Raw genomic sequence first — 23320 nt, 5'->3', positions numbered from 1 at the left:
CCTGATTTATTTTTCTTTTGCATGTTTGTCACACTTAAATGTGTCAGATCATCAAACTAATTTAAATATTAGTCAATGACAACACAACTGAACACAAAATGCAGTTTTAAATGAAACTTCTTATTGTTTAGGGAGAAAAAACATCCAAAACTACATGACCCTGTTTGAAAAGGTGATTGCACCCCCCGTTAAAACATAACTGAGATTAAATGAGATCTGGAAAAGGGTAGGAAGCCATTTCTAAAGTTTTGGGACTCCAGCAAACCACTGTGAGAGTCATTATTAAAAGTGGTGAACCTTCCCGGGAGTGGTCAGCCAACCAAAATTACTCCAAGAGCGCAGTGACGACTCATCCAAGAGGTCACACAAGACCCCACAATAACATCCAAAGAACTGCAGGCCTCATTGCCTCAGTTAAGGCCAGTGTTCATGACTCCACCATAAGGAAGACACTGGGCAAAAACGGCCTGCATGGCAGAGTTCCAAGACCAAAACCACAGCTGAACAAAAGGAACAATAAGGCTCATCTCAATTTGGCCAGAAAACATATTGATGGTCCCCAAGACCTTTGGGAAAATACTCTGTGGTCTGATGAGACAAAAGTTGAACTTTTTGGAAGGTGTGTGTCCCATTACATCTGGCGTAAAAGTAACGGCGCATTTCAGGAAAAAAAAAATCATACCAAGAGTAAAATATGGTGGTGGTAGTGTGATGGTCTGGGGCTGTATTGCTGCTTCACGACTTGGAAAACTGTGATAAATGGAACCATGAATTCTGCTGTCTACCAAAAAATCCTAAAGGAGAATGTCCGGCCATCTGCTGGTGACCTCAAGCTGAAAGGCACCTGGGTTCTGCAGAAGTCCTGACCTGAATCCTACTGAGATGCTGTGGCATGACCTTAAAAAGGCGCTTCATGCTGGAAAAGCCTCCAATGTGGTTGAACGACAATGATTCTGCAAAGATGAGGGGGCCAAAATTCCTCCCCAGCACTGTAAGACTCATTGCAAGTTATCACAAACGCTCGATTGCAGTTAAGGGGGGCCCAACCACTTATTAGGTTTAGGGGGCAATCACTTTTTCACACAGGGCCATGTAGCTTTGGATTTTTTTCCTCTCCATTAATAATAAAAAGTTTCATTTAAAACTGCATTTTGTGTTTAGTTGTGTTGTCATGGACTAATATTTAAATTTGTTTGATGATCTAAGAAATCAGACCACTGTAGCAACAGTTGCTACAACAATCACATGACCTGGAAACGGAAGTGAAACTTGTGAATGTCATATTGTGGGTCACCACACAAGTAAGTTCATCAAACCTCACACTGCAAATACACACTGCAACAACTCCAAAACCCTCTTGAGGCCTGCACATTCACCACGCTAGTAAATAATAACGTAACTTTCTGAGTTTATTTTTAATTATTTATTTTGTGACCTTCTTGAGCCACTGGGTGATTGCATTTATTTGGATTTTGGTCTTTTTTCTTTTTTTTTTTTTTTTTTACAAAGAGTATATTTGTGGTGTTGTGACTTGAGCTACAGGATTATCCTGCATTAAGAGCTGTATTTTATTCATTTAGAAAGAATTCAGTTATTTTTTAAATGTATACTTATGTTCCACTTCCATCATATTGTTTAAAAATGACTGTTCAGCAGAAAATTAGTTTTATTATTTTTAAATTATAATACTTTGAAACCATGATTTAGGTTATCATACCATCAGAATCTCATACCAGCACATCCATCGTTCCGCTGTGTGCCTGTGTTACTCTTCAATACATAACGTGTATGCAAAGGTGACAAAAACTATCCACAAACAAAAATGTAAAAAGTATCAAAGTCTTGAAAGGCACAGTAAATAGTAGTATTTGGGGTCGACATACAGTAACCAAGCAAACAAACACTCCACAGACATCCTGGCAGATGTAAAAGACATGATGATGACTTTCTGCTTTACTGCACGTAAAGCAGAAAGTGTACCAAATGAGCACCTAAGGGAGGCCACCCAACGGGGACGCACATGCATGACATGAGGTATTTTAAACATTATTAGTCAGGGTTTGACAATAATGCAAGCAGCTTCGCTTTCAGCAGTGAGTCTGTTGAGAACTGACACCTTTGCAGGCTTTTATAGCAATTTTGTAGCCTTACAGTTTTATTGTGTTGTTTTGATGAGCCGGAGGCCCAATACTGCAGTGAATGTTGCGCTAGTCTTGCACTAGAGCGCTGTACGATGGTGAGTGGAGTACAACATTAGGCAGAAAAAGCAAACACAAAGGCAAATGAGAGTAAATGTTGAACATGACACTCAACAGGTGGCCCACACAGATTTTGACGTACTAATGTGAAACAAACTGACCCTGAATCTTCACACGCGCACAAAGCGATTCCGCCTGGCTTTGTTAGTGAAGTTCCGGTTGCCACGGCAACACTCTTGCACATGTCCCTTTTTATTCATGTGTCTATGAATGGTATTCTCCACTCCCATTAGTAGTTGTTGAGTTGATCTTGGTACATGCCCACTTTGCATTATGACACTTGTCTTAGTCATTTCTGCACTTTGTTGATATTCCATCATTCCACCCGCTCATGTCTGTGTGTGTGTGTGCGTGTGTGCTGGACACTGGAGCAGGTGTGAGCATCTGTGCCCCAAACCTTTTCAGCGGGTCCTTCACATTGGCACTAGTTGGCCCTTGTCAGCAGCTTTTCCAGCTAATTGTGCACGTCGAACCAGTGAAAGAGAGATCTTTGTGGAGACAACGTATTACTGTGCCTGTTTAGACAACTTCAGTTAAAAATAAACAAATATGCAGTCAAGCCTGGGCTATGTCTACGGCACTTTGGCTGATCATTTTTCACACTCACACAGCACAAACCAACAAGACGTTATCAACCAAAATAACCAAATAAGTAATAAACGCTTTTACACTGATGTACATGAAAAACAATACAATTTTATGCTAGTATATAACCCACAAGGCATGATGGGTGACTTACTGCTGGGGAAGTGTGCACCTGGGCTTCCCAGCATGCCTTGTGGGTTATACAATAGTATAAAATAGTATTGTTGTGCAGGTGTATTAGTGTGTAAGTGTCTGTGTTATGTTTACCCACACAGTCAATGTGTTCACCAGGTGTAACACATTATTTGTGGTTGCACCGTGAGTGAGGTAGGCATCGATAAGCTCCTGTTGGTTTGTGATGTGTGAGATATCAAGTTTGACTCACTGCATATAAACAACACCTCCTCAAGCGATTTGAAGTTTCCCTCTGACTACCTTCTGTGCAATTCAAGCTTTATCAATGTCGGGAAAAAAGAGATGAATAAATGATGTAATTATGGTGATTCTCAGCACAAAATGGCAGGTTTTCCCACAAATAAAAAAAATAATGTTTTTATCAAATATCCGTGAATATGCGGGGATCCATTTTCTGGTAGGATTTGCACCAGTGATATTAAAACACAAGAACCTTTAAGATTAGTTGAAATTCTACTTGCTCCTTCGCCCTTCATTCAGAAAGTGGTACTTTACTTCATTCTCCTCACATATTCGCAAGTCCCTTCATCTATCCCTCTGTCCCTTGTTAATCTCCGACTCCTTATTCACTCCCATCCAGTCTCACTCATCTGTGTCTTTGTATTTCCCTCCTACAGTACGTCTCCACAGTTTCCCTCACTGTCGCTGTCTTTTGCTGCCTCAGTCTCCAGAGGGTTCCCTTCAAGCTTTAATACCGACTGATGGTGAAAGACAGGCCAAAAGGACTTCTTTCAGATACATGACGCAGAGGACAAGACCCACAGAGTCTCTATGACTATTTTTCTCTCCTGTAAGTTTAGCTTTCACATTTTCTAATTAACCTCAAATAGACACATATTTGCATTTTTGTGACCCACCTTTACTGTAGCAACGTTTCCACTGCATTTAGAGATAAGCTGGAAACAACTGTGAATCTGAGAGAAGAGGGAGAATCAATCAGAACCATTGAACAAGCATTGGGTATAACCACTGCAACCGTTTGGAATGTCCTGAAGAAGAAAGAAACCACTGGTGTCCACAGTCACAGACGTCAAACAGGCAGACTGAGGAAAACATCAGCAGTTTGTTTGGACGGGGCCGAAAGTCCACCCAAGTTCTTTTATTCGAACAACTGTGAAATGAGTCTAGGGGTCTCAAGGACAGTTTACAATTTAATTCAAACAGAAAGTAACAATACAAGTAACTGTAATGCCAGCGCTGGAGAGAGCGATTCGCTGCCAGGGAACACTTTCTTTAATGATTTCATGTCATAGAGGTGGTGCGATGGGTGTAAACTTCCCATTTTTAGTTGCTGGGATATTAGTTTAAACTGACTCCAGCCAGTCTAGGATGAACAGCTAAGCGCTCCTCAGACAGAGGTTAAAAAGGTGCCACCACTCGAAACTGTGTGTGTGAAACTGTGCAAATAAAAAGAACAGGGTGCAAGATGGCCTTGTTGGTTGTCCGTCATGTTGTAGATAAGCCTTCAGACAAACCTCAGCACTTATTTACAAGAGAGGAAAAATATTCCATTCCTAACAAGCTGATGACAGAAACCTTGTCAGAAATGTAAAGAAAGTCCAGAAAACAACTGTTGGTGACCTCAGCAACAACCTGCAGAGAGCAGGAGTCAAGGTATCGCTATCTACTGCTCATATAAGACTTCATGAACAAAAGTACAATGGCTACACCGGAAGATGCAAACCACTCATTAGCAACAATAATGGGAAGGCTTGGCTGGAATTTGCTAAAACAGTACAGAGATGAGCCTCAAAAATTCATCAATCCATAAAACTTTTGTCTCACAATTGTTTAGGATCATCTCTGTGGTCTGATTACTCGCTAAATATAGCAACAAAGTCGCTACATTGGCTCTGTCCTCTTACTCTCTGGCAGGCCTCCCAAAAATGAATGGATGGGAAACACTGAGATTGATTGATTGACTGATTGAAAGCTAATATTCAAGATTCAAGAGTTTTATTGTCATATGCACAGTAAAACAGCAGTTATACTATGCAATGAAATTTTTATTCTGTTCATTCTCCCAAGAAAAGAAAGAAAACACAAGAAAGAATAAGAACATAAGAAACATAAATACCAATAAATTAAGCAACAACAACAGAAGAGACATTAATACAAATAAATAATACAAATAAATAAATGAATAAATAAATAAAGTGCTATGAGTGTGTGTTGCGTGCGGCGTGTGCGAGTGCTTCGTTGAGGAGCCTGATGGCCTGTGGGTAAAAGCTGTTTGCCAGCCTTGTGGTCCTGGACTTCAAACTCCTGTAGCGTCTGCCTGACGGTAGGAGTGTGAATAATGAGTGTTGTGGATGTGTGCTGTCCTTGATGAGGTTGTGTGTTCTTCGTAGGACTCTAGTTTTATAAATGTCTTGCAGTGAGGGGAGGGCTGCCCCAACAATGTTCTGTGAGGTCTTGATCACCCGCTGGAGTGCCTTCCTATCACGTGTTGTACAGTTACCGTACCAAATAGTGATGGAGGCGGTAAGGACACTTTCCATAGTGCATCTGTAGAAGCAACTCAGGATTGTGGTGGACATGCCAAATTTCCTCAGTCTTCTCAGGAAGTACAGTCTCCTTTGGGACTTCTTCAGAATTTGTTGGGTGTTGTGAGACCAGGTGAGGTCCTCGCTGATGTGTGTGCCAAGGAACTTGAAGGTTTTCACCCTCCTTCCACCCACCCTCGGTTTTCACCTAATATTGTGAAGGACACAAACCTCCTAACATAATTACCAAATATGATCTTGGAATAACGAAACACTTAGCTTAATGTGAGGAAAAAAATATGTCTTGACTCAGTCAGCATATTGTTGGAAAGACTCCTTTTTCCTGCTTTAGTCACAGGACGAAAGTGCTGCTTGGACACTAAGTAGGTGTGAAAGCTGAAAGGAACAATGATCACTTTCATATTCGTGGACCTATTTTAGTGATGCACAGTTGGGTGTCACGTTCCTTCTGTTGTGACAATATTGAGTAAACTATTATTTTTGACTGAATGGTGGTAAATACAGTACATGCAGACAGATGGATAATTAGCGATAACTGGCTAATTCACACATTGAACATTCCTAAACATTTGAAACTTGAGCAGATGAACGGTCCAGCCTTGAATTCAGATGGGATTTATTTCTATGTTCAATCTATCAAGTACGCACTGTAAAACAGTGGATGAAGCCAAAGTATATTTAGCGTGGGTGGTGTGTGTGCTTTCGAATGCTCCCATCTTTGGGTGTCCTATAGTGTATTAAATATAACTTCAAATAAGTCGTGAAACAGCGTAGGTGTAGGAAAACTTTTAAGCAGTAAAATGCTGGAAGTTGAATTGAAGGCGGCAGCTTCATCACCGTCATTAACCTCAGATCACCTTCTTCAGGGAACTACTGTATAATGTTGTTTTTAGCGAGACGCAATTTCTGTTTAGTCTGCATATTTTCCTTTATGTTGGGGGAAAAAAAAGAATACATTGGAATCTCTAAAGTCATATGTCCCCATGGCCAAAAAAAAGTTGTGTAGTTTGAACTGCCATTAAGCTTGATATCACATATGTTGTCAGCATAAGAGGTCAGTACAACAACAATCTGCGTGCTTTGCTTTTTCTTCAACTTTGTGCGGCATTTACTTGTAGCAACTTTTCAATTTTACATTTGAAGACTCAAGCGTTACTTATCACAGTTTAAGAGAGTAGGGTGTTTCACCATTTTTGTTTTACCACAACAGCAGTTAACTTCTTTTTACACTTGTATGACAAATATGAAAATGATGCCCTTGTCTTGTAGACTGAGCGCTATGTTTTTCCCTTTTAATGGTAACAGTGGTCAACATTTTTTTACACCTGTTTGGAAATTAAGACAGTGTTCCCTCGTTTATCGCGGGGGATAGGTTCCCAAAATAGCCCACAATAAGTGAAATCCGCAAAGTAGTCAGCTATATTTTTGTACAATTATTATATATGTTTTAAGGCTATAAAACCCCTCACCATACACTTTGTACACTTTTGTCAGCCAGGAATTACATTTTTATCACATTCCTCTTTTGTTTAAACACTCTCAAAGTTCAAATTTCATTTGAATTTTAATGATCAGCTGACGGGATCAGACACAAGAAATTATCAAGAGACTCACTGTATTTCACTCTTCTGATTGTGGCTTGTCATGACGCCGTTAGGCTGTAGTCTTTTCGTATCCTTATTAAAACATATTCCTCCTCGCCGTCCTCCATGGACCGAAGATTCATTTACAGTATTCCAGGCGCCCGACAGCCGCGTAACTTCTGCCTTCATTCAGCATGATACAACAGGAGACAGGCAGTCCAGCACAAAGGAGATTGTTTGACAATGGTTTACAGCCAATCAGAACGCAGAACACAATGGGAGGGTTCTCCCAAACAATTTCAGCCAATCGAAACTGTTGTGAATTGGACACTCTGGACACGTCTTCAACTCTCACATGAGTATACAACACCCTCCACTGGTAACAGTCGTAAATACAATAACAGACACATAAAACAGAGCATCGATCGATCACTCTAATACGCCACAAGGACGCAGAACACAATGCGCGCTCATACCTGTGTAAAAAAAATGCTAAATTGCACTTTTTTTAAAAAATCAGCGAAAAAGGGAGTCCGCGAAAGGTTAACTGCCTTGTACCAAGGGAACACTGTATTGACGCATTCAATCCCAGCCATTGACTGAGCTTTCAAGGCACACAGAATATTGTGTTCTATGGCCATATAAACATGGAACCTACCAAAGGAAAGATTAGACCCCCGTCGTTCATCAGGGAAAAAAATCTGCTTCTACCTTTTTCTGTTCTTTAGTAATCAGCAGTACAACATAGGTACGTTTCAGGAAAATATGAGTTCCCGACTAAAAAAAGGGACTAAAAAAGTAGCTTTTTGTGAAAACATAAATTTCAAGCATAACTTTTACTTTGATGCAAATATTTGTTGGTTTTGTGACAGGTTAAATATCTAAACAACTATACCAACATAAACAATACAAAAAAGGGTTGTTTTACATCAAAATAACAATTTATTTACAAATACAACACCGTGAACAATTGACAGCTTTCACATTTGGAACTTAACTGTGTGTGCGCGCGTGTGCGCATGCGCGGTAAAATTCCCTCACAATGTGTAACCTCCTGCACGTGACACTCCTCCATGCTGTCTTACTTCCTCCTTCCTGTCGTGTGGTTTTCTCTTGACTTGATCTCTGCCGAGCTCCTATTAAATGCACTTCTGCCACCTTGTGGCCGCTTTTATGGCTTAAAAGTGCTCTGAAGTGTAATGCATTAGTGGATAGTTGTGTCATCACTTCTTTGTGCCTCTCGCGCAAAAAAACACAAAAGACGTATAAATAACTTGTTGGGATCGGGCACTCGGGATTATAAAAACGTATAAATACATCTTTGGTATTGAGTGAGTTAAACTTTACCTGTAGAGCACATAAAAGTTTTATGATAGCAACAGTGGATTACTGATTTAAAAAAACTATAGGTCAACTATAGGTCAACGACCGCCCTAGAACAAATAGCTTTCAACCAAAATGTTCCACGTTATTTCTGGGCGTACGCACATACGCATGCACCCTCGTTCTTGTCTCTCTTTTGAAATCAATGTGTAGTGTCACTGTGATGTCGCATTCATTTATTGACAAATCAGCAACATGATATTCTGATGGCGGTGGTGATTTAATAAACAGTTGTCCTGGCATACGATTAATCAACATCCGCGCTGGCTGTTTATAGGCGCATTTTTGAAGGGGAGCTGCCATTAACTGAGTTATCCTCCGTCACCACATCCAGCACTTCTGTTGAAATAATCAAATCAGATATGTAAAGTGAAGCCTCTAATCTCATTTCGTAAAATCGATTATCTTTTATGTTTGCAGGGCACGGCAGCCTCATTCGCTGCAAGGTTGTCATGTCCTATATAAAGTTGATATATGTGCCGACTCATTATTAATGGACCATCAGGTTGAGGTCACAATGTACAAAAATGACAAGGGAAGTAATCACTTAAAAATATATATATTTTAAATCATATCAGCTTGCATTTGATGTGACAGATTTGATTTGAATTGCATCACAAACTGTAAGTGTGAGGTTTGCAAGACGTGCATATCAAGCAGCAAGTGTGTCAATGCTGACTGTCGACTTGCAGTATGGTGCGCTTACCCACAAACCTCTCTTCAGCATGTCCCCCTTTTTGCAGGTGTAATACTGTGTATTCCACTGTCCTGAGAAGACTTTGAGGAAGATTGTGTCTAGGAATTTTTCACTCCCCAAGACATCAGAGCAGGACACTCCACTGCACACAGGAATCTCTACAGGCTGCAATAGCATGAGCCACTGGTGGTCGTTTTAGTGATCGGCAGTGAAAGGCGTTTATCGGCATATTCCGATCACATGCTTTTCCACGGATGCTGATCGGTGGCATCCCAAGTACTCAGCACTAATAAATGGTGATGTAGGATGATTTATGAACAGCTGGAAATGTAGTCATGGTGTGGAAGTTATATATGTTTCACTTTTGCATCTCACAGCAACTGTGGTGTGTTCGTGGGCCGCCAAACAAAGTGTGAAACTTCAATGCTTGAAGAAAACACATGGTCCGTGGTGCATGAAGACTCGGGGTGTCACGAGACACCCAACTCACGAGCTGAAAAAACATGATATATATATTTAAGTCAAATCTTGCCTTTTGTAGTATGTTTGTGCCTTTTTGCTCTATAGTTCCACTTTTGTTGGGTTTTTGTTTATTTTATTTCTGCATTGAGCAACGTTCCACAGATGGCCCCTGGGCCACACTTTGGACATTCATGCATGTTTCACCAGGAAGGCGAGGCATTACCAGGTGATGGAGGAGTGCCTTCTTGGCTCTGTTGCTGGGAGGGGTTTATGCAGTTTTCAGACCAGAATTGCATGGCGATACTTATGTACAATTGGCATTTCACTCCAGCTCGCCTGCGTGGTGGATCCCTCACCCTTTGTTGACCGCTTGTGTTTAATTACCGAATAAATGCATGAGAAACGCTTCCTGTCTTTCACTTTTAAAATGCACACTCCAACTCGCTAAATATAGCGACCATGTCAACACAGATCTCTTCTACGTATCAGGTGTGTTATGAAGCAGGACCGGTGATCACCGGTGCTTGTAAAGTTGGCACTCAGCCAAATGTAACAAGCTTAAGTAGAACGGCTCGGTGATTAAGGGTTAAGGATTAAGGGATTTCCAAGTTGTACAGCCTTTATTTAGTGTGGTCGCATTTTGAGGTTCCACTGTATTTTTATCCTTGACGTCTGTGTGTGTGTGTGTGTGTGTGTGTGTGTGTGTGTGTGTGTGTGTGTTTGATTCCTATTAGAAAAGACTATCTAACCCTTACGGCCTCCTCTAAGTTCCTATTCTTCATGAAAAATTTAAATCCCCTCCCTTTTAAGGGCCCTCTACTTGGAACTGGCCGACACATTGCCGCCTACTCGAGCACAAGAATGAAGGAAATGACTTTACACGGATATGTCATGCTGACAAAGTAAAGCCTGGCAAAAGGATCCTTCACAGGAGGCCTGCTGTGATCGTTACCAGTGTTACACTACATTCAAACAGCCACCAATTGTTTTACCCGCAGATGGCGAACATTTTCTCTGATTTTGCAAAATCAAAAATAGATCCCTCCCCGAAGAAAATCTTTTGCGGTCCTGCTGTATCGCAGTAAAAGCCCTCTGCAGTGACAAACTCTCTGGGAAATTTGTCATCAATATTACATGATATCCTTCTACAATTAAGTAACTGCACTCAGCAGCGCACTATATGTGAAAAAGTATATCTACTGTCTATGATCTCCGTCTACGTTGAGACAGATAAGTCTTACAATAGAAGGTAGGGACGCTCCGATCAGGGTTTTGTGCTGCTGATTCTGATGCCGATCATCCATCAGTCCATCCATCTTCTATGCCGCCTATCCCAGCTGACTTCGGGCGAGAAGCGGGGTGCGCCCTGGACTGGTCGCACATATCCCTTGTAGACAAACCAATTTAGTGCCGCTAATTAATCTGATATGCATGCCACCCGGAGAAAACCCACGCACGAGAACATGCAAACTCCACACAGAGATGCCCAATGGAGATTTGGGCCAGATCTCCTGACTGTGTGGCCAACATGCTAACCACTCGGCCACCGTGCGACCCCTGGGCGATATGATATGAAAGGGGAACCATAAAATTGAGAAAAAAACATATCTGACTTACTTTTTCAAAATCACTGGTGAAACTTCTTCTTTAAGAAGAATTTGGATGCAAGAGCAGCCTGATGGCACTCCAGCAGGACCCCCCCCCAGGCAAACCTGGTTTCCTCCAATCTGATGAATCAAACCACTTCTCGGGCTATCTGCCTTAGACCTACAGTACGTCTGCAAGGCACACACGGGCGAGTGCGCAGTCTTTTGGCTACATTACCCGCCACCCGACCGATGATCACATTGCGTGCCTCGAAAACTCACCACACCCTGCCAAGCCCGCCCCCCAAAGGCCACACCAACGTAAAGCTTTTTAACGCGCCACCACGGCGAGACATTTTTCGTGGCATGTTTTGCAGGGTGCAAATCTCATATCACTTTCACAACGACAGGAAGTCCCACATGGCAGACATGCTTGTTTTGGCTTTGTGAAGGGAAAGTCGCTATAGGCTGGATGCTGCAATGGGGGCGGAGCTGATCGGCATCATAAAGCAAGTATCTTTCACAGAAATCGGCGTCACCCGGAATTCGGAGCACCCCTAAAAGAAGGATCTAGTTGTTTTTATTATTTCCAATCTGTGCACACATACAATGATGCTAATTAAGTATGGAACTACAGCCTGAAGCAATTCCATACAAATCTTTATAATAATGTGTTGTTGATTAATACTGCAACTACAGCTCCGTCCTACACAGCTCATCTTTTTGCTTGGCACATGACTTAAAGCAAAAAAAAAAAAAAGCCTCAGTGTTTTGACCCTCTGACTCACATTAGTGTTCAAAAACCAAACAAAAATAATAACAACCCTCGGCTGAAAATGAATCAGGCTTTTTCACATTTAAAATATTTCAGATGAATACATCCAGATGATGGATGGGGAAAAGAGGAAGTCTAATACTGACCTTGCTTCCCCCCCCCCTCTTGTTCACGCTCATGTCCCCTGTGTGTGCAACAATTCAATTTGCCACAGTTCTCTCTGTGTCACATTACTATAAAAAAAGTGAAATAACCTTATAGTGAAAGTGGAGAATTAGTGGAGGAACATTGACCTTGACGCTGTCTTTCACGCCTATCTGATTAGCTGTCATCGCCCATCTCTCAATGTCTTTATCCCCTTCTCACTTTCTCTCACTTTGAGTCTCTCAGGGTATCCAGTTAATCTTTTCATATATCCCCAAATCTGCAAAGACCTCTCCAACACACACTACACCGCTCAAAATGTTCTCACCACTCCGCAAAGCTCCCACTCTCTTAACGGCCATCTATGCTGTCAATGAATGACATCTGAGGAAGTGTGTGTGTGTATTACGCATGTCAGCTGTGTGTCTAATGTGCATACTCAGCCATGTAAACAATATTAAGACTCTCAAAACTCTCAGCGGCAAAAATTAACCTGACGCAGTCACCCACGTACACACATTCAAGAGACGCACTCACACATAAAAGTGCAACATAAACCTGTGAACATGCACACACTTGCAGGTTCTATGTGTGAAATTTGCATGCTATGAACTTCTGACGCTCCTGAAAGCGCTTCATATTGTGTCCATGTAAAACTCATTTTAGTAAATAATCTCCAGGATTGTTGCATAAGTGACATGCATTGGTTTTGTTGTTTGTGTGTGCACCGTGTGTGGACGTTACAACCGTTTTCATCTGGTTGTGCAGTTTCCGAGTGGCCGCGAAGAGAGAGAAGCCATAGATTGGATCCGCCGTGTGTCTGAGGAGATGGGAAATAACATCAGGCGTCAGGAGCAGAAAGGTGAAAAATAACCTGTCATCACTTTTTACTTGTTCCGTTGTTCTCTCTCTCTCTCTCTCTCTCTCTCTCTCAATGTCTCCTTCGTGGTTGTCCTCCTTCTCACCTTCACCACATCTTCCCTCCCGTGGTCTTCAACACACATCTCACTGGCTCATAGCTTGTCAGTTGTACCCCCCTCACCACTTGCCAGGCAATGATGGGCCTCCCACCGTCTCTGTCGACAGAAGTATTGAGTAAGTACGAATCCGCCTACTGAATACTTACATGGAACCCGCATGGTAAAGTTTCAGATTGTCAATGCATGTTTTGGATTATACCATGAAATGTCCTGTTTGGCAGGATATAGGATTGCTATTAAAACAACAGAGCATAAACAGCGGTGTGTCACGGGGTCAGGCAGACAAAGAACATGATGACTTGCATGGACAAAATCATTGGCACACGTCTCAAACCAATTTAACCAACTTAATTCTTCACCTTACCGAGACATCCAAGTTATACAGCATATACCAGCCAACATGTATGACTAAATACCATATCATGATGAAGATCTGAATACAGTAGATCCCCACTATTGACTGGCATTTGGTGAAAAACCACAAGTAATTGAATGAAGTCGACACCCGTACTCATCATCAAAGCAACGGGTCATCAAACCAAACGCCACCCTCACTCCAACCAAAAACAACACATTTAGAACACAAATTGGAACTGCACCACACGGTAAAGGCTTACACACTAATATACATGCAAAGGACTACCATTTTATACTACTTGATAGCCCACAAGGCATGCTGGGTGACTTTCTGTTGGGGAAGTGTGTGTGTGTGGGTTACACAGAATGCCTTGCAGCTTTGCGCAAATATGCGAGGATCCATTGTGGACGAAAGAAAGAGCAGTCGTCTTTATACGGGGGTGCCTGTCATGTCTTTGGGTCAAAGACAGGGTTTCATGTGATTTCTGGGTTGCTTTAAAATGTGTAAATAAGTTCATCGTTGGTAAATATGTTGGTAAAATGTTAAATATGTCGGTAAAACAGTTTAAATGTACAGTAAAAGTGGTTTAAAAAGCTAGGGTTAGAAATGTTGACGATAATATCATTTATTGGCAATCATTTGTTGGACAATTACCGGCCAGCAAAACACGAACAGGACAGGTTTAAAAAAATAAAATAAAATGGAGGAACGTTTTGCAAAACAATGTGGTACAAGTTGTAGAAAAAAAAACACTGATTTATTGTGAAAACTTTTCTTATATCGATGGCTGTGCATCTGTTAGCATGGCAGGTGGCACTCGAGAGAAAGATTTGAAAAAAACAGTGAGAATGTGTACATACATACAAACAAATATATACATATACATAGCTGTATGGCAGGTGACGTTTTTATTAGGTAATGTAGGTTTAGCATTATTTAGTGAGGGAATTGGTTCTAGATTCCAAGTGTGAGAAAACAGCCCACTGTGTCTCTGCAGAGCATCAACCGTAAGCGCAGACATATGTTACATAGAGCCCTTTGAACCATGACAAAATCATTCATGAGGTTAGTCGCTGAGATGCCACATTTCAGCCTGGCCATGAGCGCTTTTTGTTTTCCCTGTTGTGTAAGTTCTAGTAAGTTCTGGATGTGTGAAATGTCCCTGCACAGAGAACACAAAAATAGAGCAAGACTGCTTTGCTCTAAGCTGCCGAGAAGAGCTATTTCGATACATTTGAATGGGAGGTGTAAAGGGGGCAGTCAGTGAAATCATTGTTGTGTTCACAGGAGGAAGCCAGACATGTTGGAGAACATTTGGTGTGCAGGACACCCTGGAGAAAAACATGTCGCTGTGGCCAATACTCAGTCGTGGATGCTCCTCTTCTTTCTCTTCAGATGCCCCAGTGACACCAGGTGTTGTGTTCACTTGCAGGAAGGTGAGTGGGACTTCAGGTACTTTTTTATCTCTAAAAATCTGAATGAACATTTGGTTTGAACATGGGAGTATTCGCAGTATGTCTGCATGCTGGTGTGTGCACGGACAGAAATGTGGTGAGGTGATCTTACGTGTGCATCCGTTTGAATGTTTGCTCCCCCCCGCTCCCCCCGTGTGCAAATATCAGGAAAGTGTGAGGTGCTTTGTTGACTCAGAGGATCGATGGTTGACCTCTCAGGAAAAGGGAAAGGCCAATCCCATACCGTAATAACAGAAGCACACTATACCTTTGTATGAGGGAGGGTGAAAGCTTTAAAATTGTACAACAGTAAAAACAATAAAACCACACATTTTGGAGTGGCCTTTTATTGTGGCCAGCATAAGGCACACCCGTGCAATAATATGATATTGCGACACCTGTGAGCAGCTGTTGCCAACTTGGCGATTTTGTCGCTAGATCTGCTGACATTCCAACCTTCTTTCACGACATAATTTCTCAAAAGCGACTAGTGGAACATCTGCTGTCGTCGGGGGGGTTTCTGGTATTTGGGGACTTAAAAGTGAAAGCACGTATTGTTCTGCATTTTGTGTCCTCACTGAGGCAGTCACAAGGCAGCAGTGTACAGTCAGCTTCCGTGGCACACTGAGAGCATGATGTGGAGCTCTTTGCATCAGAAGTGGAAATGAATCACGTGTGCACGAGCCATGATACCGCGGGGGTGAAGCGGTATCATGGCTGAAAAACTCAAATGTTTCTTAATCTCCAGTAAGCCTGGATAAAAGAGGAGGGTGTGTTTATATTTCATTGTTTGTCTGTTGCTGCTTTATTTGTAAAATGAAGTGCGCTATCTTACAATTCTTCTGGTAAATGTAAGTCATTGGTAAGCCTACGGTATTGCCTATATTTATTGTGAAGCTCAGTTGCTATTACATGTATTCACCACTAGAGTGTGCTGCTCACGAACCATGCTGAGTCATGTTAATGTGAGCCACAGAATAAACACAGCGTAATCTGTTATTCGCTGTTCAGTTGTGCTAATTTAAAAAGAGTTCCCGATTGCCAACATGTGATGGGAGAACTCAGAGGCGCTGGCTCAAATAAAATATAGTTATTTAAAAAAAGTTATTTTATTTTGATGAAGTGATGGCCGATTTGAAAAGAACAAACCAAGAATCAAGTTTACTTGTAGTTTAACTTGTTTTTACTCACTTTTCTGTCTCTCCTACGAGGTTATGCTTTTTTCCTACAGCATTTTACAACGTTGTATGCAAATGATATGCAAATTAGACAATGACATCATCTAGCTATTTATCAGACAGCCAATAGCTACTTTTCTTACTGAAACGTTAATACCAAATATGGTTAAGTTTTTTTTTGCGCGAGAGGAAAAAAGAGGTGATGACGCTACTGCACACTAATAGACGTCACTTATAGAGCAGCTTTAAGCCATAAAAACGGCCACAAGGTGGCAGAAGTGCATTTGATAAGAGCTCGGCATGGACTTTTGCATGTAAAAACACACACGACAGCAAGGAGGAAGTTGAAGAGCATGGAGGAGTGTAGCGTACCGAGGTTATGCATTGCAGGGAAAATTGAACGTGCACACACACACACACACACACACACACACACACACGTGTGTGCACGTGTTAATTTAAGTAATGTATTTCTTTTAAGTATATAGAGGTGGTGGGGAGATTTACAATACAGCCAAGCTAATATATAAAAAAAGGATAACAAAATCATAAAATATGTGAAAATCATTTTAAACAATAAAAAAGAAGATAAGTAAAATAATAAAACCATTAAATTAAATGATTAATTATGAAGAGCTACTAAAAGAATGAAAACTTGATTCACAATTCACACATGGCTCCATTTATCGCCTTCAAACATTACCTCAAACAACAGAAGTCACAAAAGTATTGATATTTTGATTTGAGAATTGCTTTTAGAGCATGAACATCTGGCATCGGAAGTACTGCTGTTTCAGTGTGGAGCCGTACATGACCAGTCATATGTGCAGTAGCTCACAGAAGTGATGCCCACAGGTGCTCAATCGGGTTCAATTCTGGAGGCACTCTTAGCAACTCCTTCACCTTCATCAGTTGCCATCTTGGAGGTGTTTTTAGGCTTGTTATCATGTTCTTGTCATGTTCAGAATTCATCTACTTTATTGGAAATGGTTCCTCCAGAACCTCTGATTTGGGGAAGCTACAGAGTGGGTGTTTAAAACACGCAGAGTCGAAAGAAGATGAAGGGAAAGATGAGGCAAAGGGATATAGAGAGCAGCTAAGAGCTAAGAAGACAGAGGCCATCCATTGAAAAGGAGAGCTATTTAAAACACAGCCAAGAGAGACAGGCAGAGTGAGAGAGCGAGAGAGAGGACACATTCAGCCAGCACTTACCTACGGGTCACACACTGTTAATGGAAAAGATGGAGTGATGGATGGATGGATGGAAAGGAAACATGATGGGTGAAAGAGGCAATGGGTCAGGGATAGAACGAATTGAAAGATGCCTCCCAAAACTCACTGCTGGGGAAGAAACAGGGGGCAAAGGGGTTAAGAGGAAAAATGCATGTTTGCCTATCCTTGTTGTCCGAGCTGGATTGAATCAATTATTCAAATATGGCGCATACACGTTCAGAGGCGACTCGCCTCTCTGGGCTTGGGTGCATCTTGTTTTGAAAGCCACCAATAAGGTGCACATGTTATTCTTATTTCAATCTCACATCCGCGATGACCCTGATCAAGTTTTCTTAATCATACTAACACCAGATCAAAAAATTATATGCAAATGATATCATAATTGAGAATAATGCGAATCAAGCGGCGTTGCATAATTAATATATTATTATTTATTTGAATCTCGCCTAAAAAGTGCAGAGAAAAGCCCTCCGCTTGAGGTATTTCATTTAAATGCGTTACATTATGGTGGCGGATATATCAAAATAAAACAGCGGCTCTGTTTAGTCATTGATTGTTTAGATTTTTTTTGTTGATTGTTTTCTGCATTTCAGATTCGTTTTGGAGTCGGAAGGATTTTGCACGTTATAAAAAATGTCACAACCAGCAGTACATTAGATTTTTCTCTTTTTCTTACAACGCAAGATGCAGGAACTTTAATAGGCAGAAGGTGCAAAAATACAGGCAGGGAAAAAGGGCCAGCTCGCTTCCTTAAATTACTGTATGACCAGCAATTACCTCTTTAAAGAGCCATTTTAAGACGGATGATATAAAATGATAAGGCAGCATTCGTAGCTACACATGGGAAGCTAGCTGGGTACGGACTGAAAATGTCACAATGATAGTCATTTCTTTCTCAAATGGTCTTCCTCTAGATCTGCTCCAAAGTTCTGCTGAAAAGTCTCTCTACCTTTGACGCTGTGCCTGAAAACTAAGGACGCCATTTGTCTTCTGAGAAAATTGGTCTTTCGCTTTGGAGGCACACTAGCGATCAGCATAACGTGACCAAAACAATGTCAAAGTATGCAAACAATAGATGTGGGAGAACATCAGCCAAGGGGCTATTCTGCGGAAGTGGCTCAACCAACCCAGGCTTTGTGCTCAAGATGCAGCTCAACTGAACCCCAAATCCTCAATCTGACATCGTCGGTTATCAACTTACTTCGTCAAGTCTGGTTTGCGGCTTTGTGCTAAGTGCGCGTTCACATAAAAAGGGGCGTTTGATGTCATATTGTTGTACTTCTGCTCAAAAATGTAGCTATCCCGGCTGGTGTATTTTCCAAGAAATGCGTAAATAGTTATTATGGAGCATTATGAGGCGTTCCCAAAAGATTAGAACTGCTAAAAGCAGCGCTGTTGCCGCCATTAGAGCGAGGGAGGACCGCTGACAGAATAATGCTGAGCATGTAATGCGCAAGTTAACACTGATTTATGATACTAACTATACCCTACTAGTCTTTTCCTTTATCAACGACCAACACTGCACAACTTTGACATTTTCACACTTGTCCATTTAAAAAATAAATACCTTTTTTTCATCTTTGAAATATGCCTTCTTGTTGTATCTCGTTGTGACCATTAGATGGCAGTGTTGACATGTTTTGCGGCGACCTTTAATTTTGTTCTTGTTATAATAAAACACACGTGTGCAAATACTGTAATATAAGAAGACTAAGTACGGCTGAGTGCTCACGCAAGGACTGCTGTGACATATACGTCTGCTAACATTGGCCTAATTATTAATATTTAATATTGCCTTTTATTCCTGGTGCTCGGCTCAAAAAGTGAGCACTCTATCTTGCTTATAGATGGATAATATCATCAGGGATTGCTCTTTTCTTCATTTTTTTTCCTCCATGTCTCCTCGTAGGTTCTAAATAAACGGTGACGCCATCTTAGAATTAGCTAAACAGCAAAACAGCGGCACTTTCATAGCCTATTTTAAGCTGAAAGCCTGGTCGGGACCAGGTTATGAGTTTATCCTAAGTTACCACGGTGATACAGCTGCTGTAAGAGAGCTACCCTCAACACAGCTCGCTAACCCACTAAACTCGCTTCGCAGAATACCCCCTCAGTCTCAACTACTTCTCAACAAAAATATAAACCCAACACTTTTGTTTTTGCTTCGTCTTTCATGAACTGAACTCAAAACATGTAAAAAAGAGCTTTTTTCCTCAAATATTGTTCACAAATCTGTGTTAGTGAACAATTCTATGGCGACACAAACCACCCGCCTCGCAGGTGTGACAGATGAAAATGCTGATAAGACAGCGTGATTATTACACAGATGTGGCTTAGGCTGGCCACAGTAAAAGGCCAATCCAAACTATGCAGTTTTACTGTTTTGAAAAAATCCTGATGTCTGATATTTTCATTTCCTCACCTACTTTGTGGGACCGCAGCTCTTCCATCGACAAAGGAGAAACAGCCACAGATCACGTAGTTACCGTTACTTCCTGAAGAGCAATGATTTCCTGACAGTGCACGTCAAAGCTGCACTTGTGCCTCAATCGCCATTTATGATTTGTGTACTTTGTATTTTTTTATAGTTGTTTTCTTTTGAAACAAAATGAGCATGAGCTCCCTTGTGTCCTCCCTCCCTCCCCCTAATGAAAGAACGCACAGATGCGACACAGCGGACGGCTGACAGCTGTGTACAGCGCTGCACTCTTACACCTGTCCGCTCACATTACAAGGCCGATTATTCGCCGCGGAGGTCTTGTGCCGTTCACCCTTCGTGCATTTGTAATACATTTAGAGTCCATCCACTCTCTTGTCACACTGATCTATTTTTAACTGCGCGGGAGTGGGGAGTGTGGACCACCACTGCGCAATATTCAACAGATGTAACACCCTGAAAACAATCCTAACGCCTTCTCGGCTGTGTGAATTGCTGCTGTACAGGGTTTGATTGAATTGTCATTGTGTAATATCGCCAAAGGTCATTCTGTTGGTGTTTTGGTTTTCTGCAGACTGAAATCGATATCTGTTGTCTGGATGGTTCAGATGCGCCACCTTTCTCGACTTTTTTCCATTTTGTCGTCCTTCTTTCCTTCTCTTTGCTGTGCCCCGTTTCGCGGTTCTATTTATCCATCATCTGTGCTTGGGGTTTTTTTGTGCTCCTCTCTACAGGATGCAGTAGAGCCCGGGCCCGCCAGCGAGAGGCGAAAAACTGCGATTCATTGATACACTGAGATACACCGGTTCGCCCCAACCAAACCGTCCTGCAAGAAGGTTACGCATTGTAGAGAAATGTTCACACATGCACACGCACACACACATAGATCAGTTCCAAATGTGAAAATAGTCAATAGTTCATATGTGTAAATAAGTTGTTTTGATGTAAAACAACCCCTTTTTATATTGTTTATGTTGGTAAAGCAAGAGCAACAAATATTTGTGTGAAAGTGAAAGTTACGATTGAAATGCATCTTTTCGCAAAAAGCTTGTTTCGTCCCTTTTCTAGTTGGGAACTGATATTTTCCTGAAACTTACTGAACTTACTTCCTGAAACCTATGTTGTACTGCTGATTACTAAAGAGCGGAAAAAGGTAGAAACACACTTTTTTTCCGGTTGAAAGACGTTGGTAGGTTCCATGTTGACGAAGCCATAGAACACAATATTCTGTGTGCCTCGAACGATCAGTCAAAATGCTCTAAAATGACCGCCACTGAAGGGATTGTCTTTTGGAAAATGACTGGGATTGAATGAGTTAATAAATAGGACTTTTTTTTTTTCTTTCCCCCTCACGCCGCCCCCTAAAGAAAGCCACCCTGGGCAACTGCCCATGTGGCCCATTGCTAGATCCCCCACTGGTTCAAGGACCGTGAGACGCTTGACGGTAAAACATGATCAGTGAAGCAAAAGGACATCAACAGGTAAAATTGTGGGCTTTCTAACAGGAGCACGTGCATACTGTACATTTTACAAGTATTGTCACGTATTCCTAAATTATTATGCAAATGTGCTTTTGCCTCATTGTGTGCACGCATGCATTGCTGATGCAATGGTGAAGGGTTTTTGCGGGGTTGGGAAGGCGCACAAAAAGGTCAGCGCTGACAGGCTGTTAGCGGTGCTGCCGACAGCGCAGTGATGTGCAGTCAGGGGAGGCAGGTGAGGCAGGTGAGGCAGAGCCTCACTTGTCATGATGAAAAACAACAACAACAAACAAATAACGATAACAAATTATTTGTCCATTTAACTTGCATTACAAGTGTATTTTTTTATACGATTTCTATTGTTTTTAACATTTTCTTAAGTAAAAGCTGCTGAATTGGGACATTTCCTGATCAAACACAGGGTAGAAAATTAAAATGAGGCTGCCGCGAGTGTTTCTCTTCGGTCTGAGTGTAGTCAGCGAGTTGGAACAAGGCGTCTGTTTGTCAGCATGTCGCCAAAATGATGTTGCAGAAACATTTATGATGCTCTATGACTTTCTGTCTTCAGTGTCGCTATTCTTGCTAATTATACGATGAAATACACAGAAATGTAATACGTGGAGGCGCTTGCAGTACTCGCTTCAGCCTGAGGGGTGCGGGCGTGCCTGAGCTGAAAAGTTGCTTGTCACTGCCCTCGTTCCATAGAGAGGAAAAGCCGGCGTTTTTTTTGGCCGGGGGGTTTACAGCTGGAGAGCAACGAGTCAAATACAAGATATTTTTATGCTTTTCTGAATGAATATGACTGCCAAGATGGAAGATTATGTACACATATATATCCAAGCTCACCAGGGGGTGATTAAACTTTTACAACAAAGTATCAGAACTTTTCCTGGAGGATAGGGTGCATGTGCTTCATATACAGATACGTAAGAATACATAGGGGTGTAGGGGTAAAACAGATGACCGACGGGGACAAGTGTGCAGAAACAAAGAGGGAATATATGTGGTGCATTACGCAGTAAAACTGAACCTGTATGGTAACACAAAAGCGTTTGTTCCTCTATGAGCAGTGTGGCACAGTCAGCCTCCCCTCAGAGAACATAACACAGCTGGGGGCCTCCCATACCTCCTGGAAAAAATCATTTTCTGGAGCATGTTTTGTGGTGTTCTGATCACGCCAGACTGTTTACTCTCTGGCTATAGAAATTTTCAGGGGCACGTGCTTAGCAAATTTGAAAAAATAAAAATGCTTTTCTTTATTTTCTCAAGCCACAGTGCCTCCCCTGAAGGCTTCTGGCGCCTCAGACTCAAAGCATGCTTGTAGTTTAAAGTCCACGTTCCCCCCACAACAGGGATAAGCAGAGGTGGGATTATTTTATTATTTTATATTAGTTTTTGCCTCGAGGAATCGCTTACGTCACCAACGCGCTAATGTCACCCACGCAGATGACGAACAAGGAAGTGGATGTTTGAAGGCGCGGGAAGATTGAAGAGGCGAGAGAAGGCAACAATGCAACAAAAATGTAAAAAACAGACAGAAAATGTGGCTAAACAGCAAGTCGGACACCGCGACGTGTATCCGTTGTCACGCGGCACGACAGCATCTTTTATGTTGCGCCAACTCCTCCCGAAAGGAGCGGAAGATCCGAGACAAGGTCATATTAACGTAGCGCCAATCAGTGAGATTACGGTTAATGTACCTTACTAACATAACGTTAGCCATGTGGAGGGCTCGTTTTCTCTTAATTATGACTACTGTCAAATGTGTGGCAGTTTATGACACTGGTAACGTGACTTTATACAGCGTTTATTTCATCTTCAAAATGGGATGAATAAATTCATCTAGAAAAGCACCATCATGTAGTCATCAGACCCAAGAAGATACACTTTGTTCCGATGCACAATGTTTTTTTCCGATTACTCGATTAATCGGAAGAATTTTCAGTAGAATACTCGATTACTAAAACATTCTATAGCTGTAGCCCTATTTTAATCTCAAGTCTCAAGTGAAGATGTGCAGGTCC

The 23320-nt window shown here is 41.7% G+C and overlaps 1 long non-coding RNA gene across 1 annotated transcript; it reads left to right on the top strand.

Annotated features, from left to right (window-relative positions):
- The first annotated feature begins 3717 nt into the window (after positions 1 to 3717).
- LOC129181730 (uncharacterized) lies at positions 3718 to 20627 on the top strand. The gene is made up of 4 exons (XR_008570488.1): positions 3718 to 3828; positions 12944 to 13037; positions 14801 to 14949; positions 20550 to 20627. It is a non-coding gene; the product is annotated as an uncharacterized LOC129181730 (long non-coding RNA).
- The last annotated feature ends 2693 nt before the right edge of the window (positions 20628 to 23320 follow it).

Source organism: Dunckerocampus dactyliophorus, chromosome 5 (genome assembly GCF_027744805.1).
Source record: "Dunckerocampus dactyliophorus isolate RoL2022-P2 chromosome 5, RoL_Ddac_1.1, whole genome shotgun sequence".
NCBI classification, from domain to species: domain Eukaryota; kingdom Metazoa; phylum Chordata; class Actinopteri; order Syngnathiformes; family Syngnathidae; genus Dunckerocampus; species Dunckerocampus dactyliophorus.
This window is presented reverse-complemented; position numbering and strand designations above follow the sequence as displayed.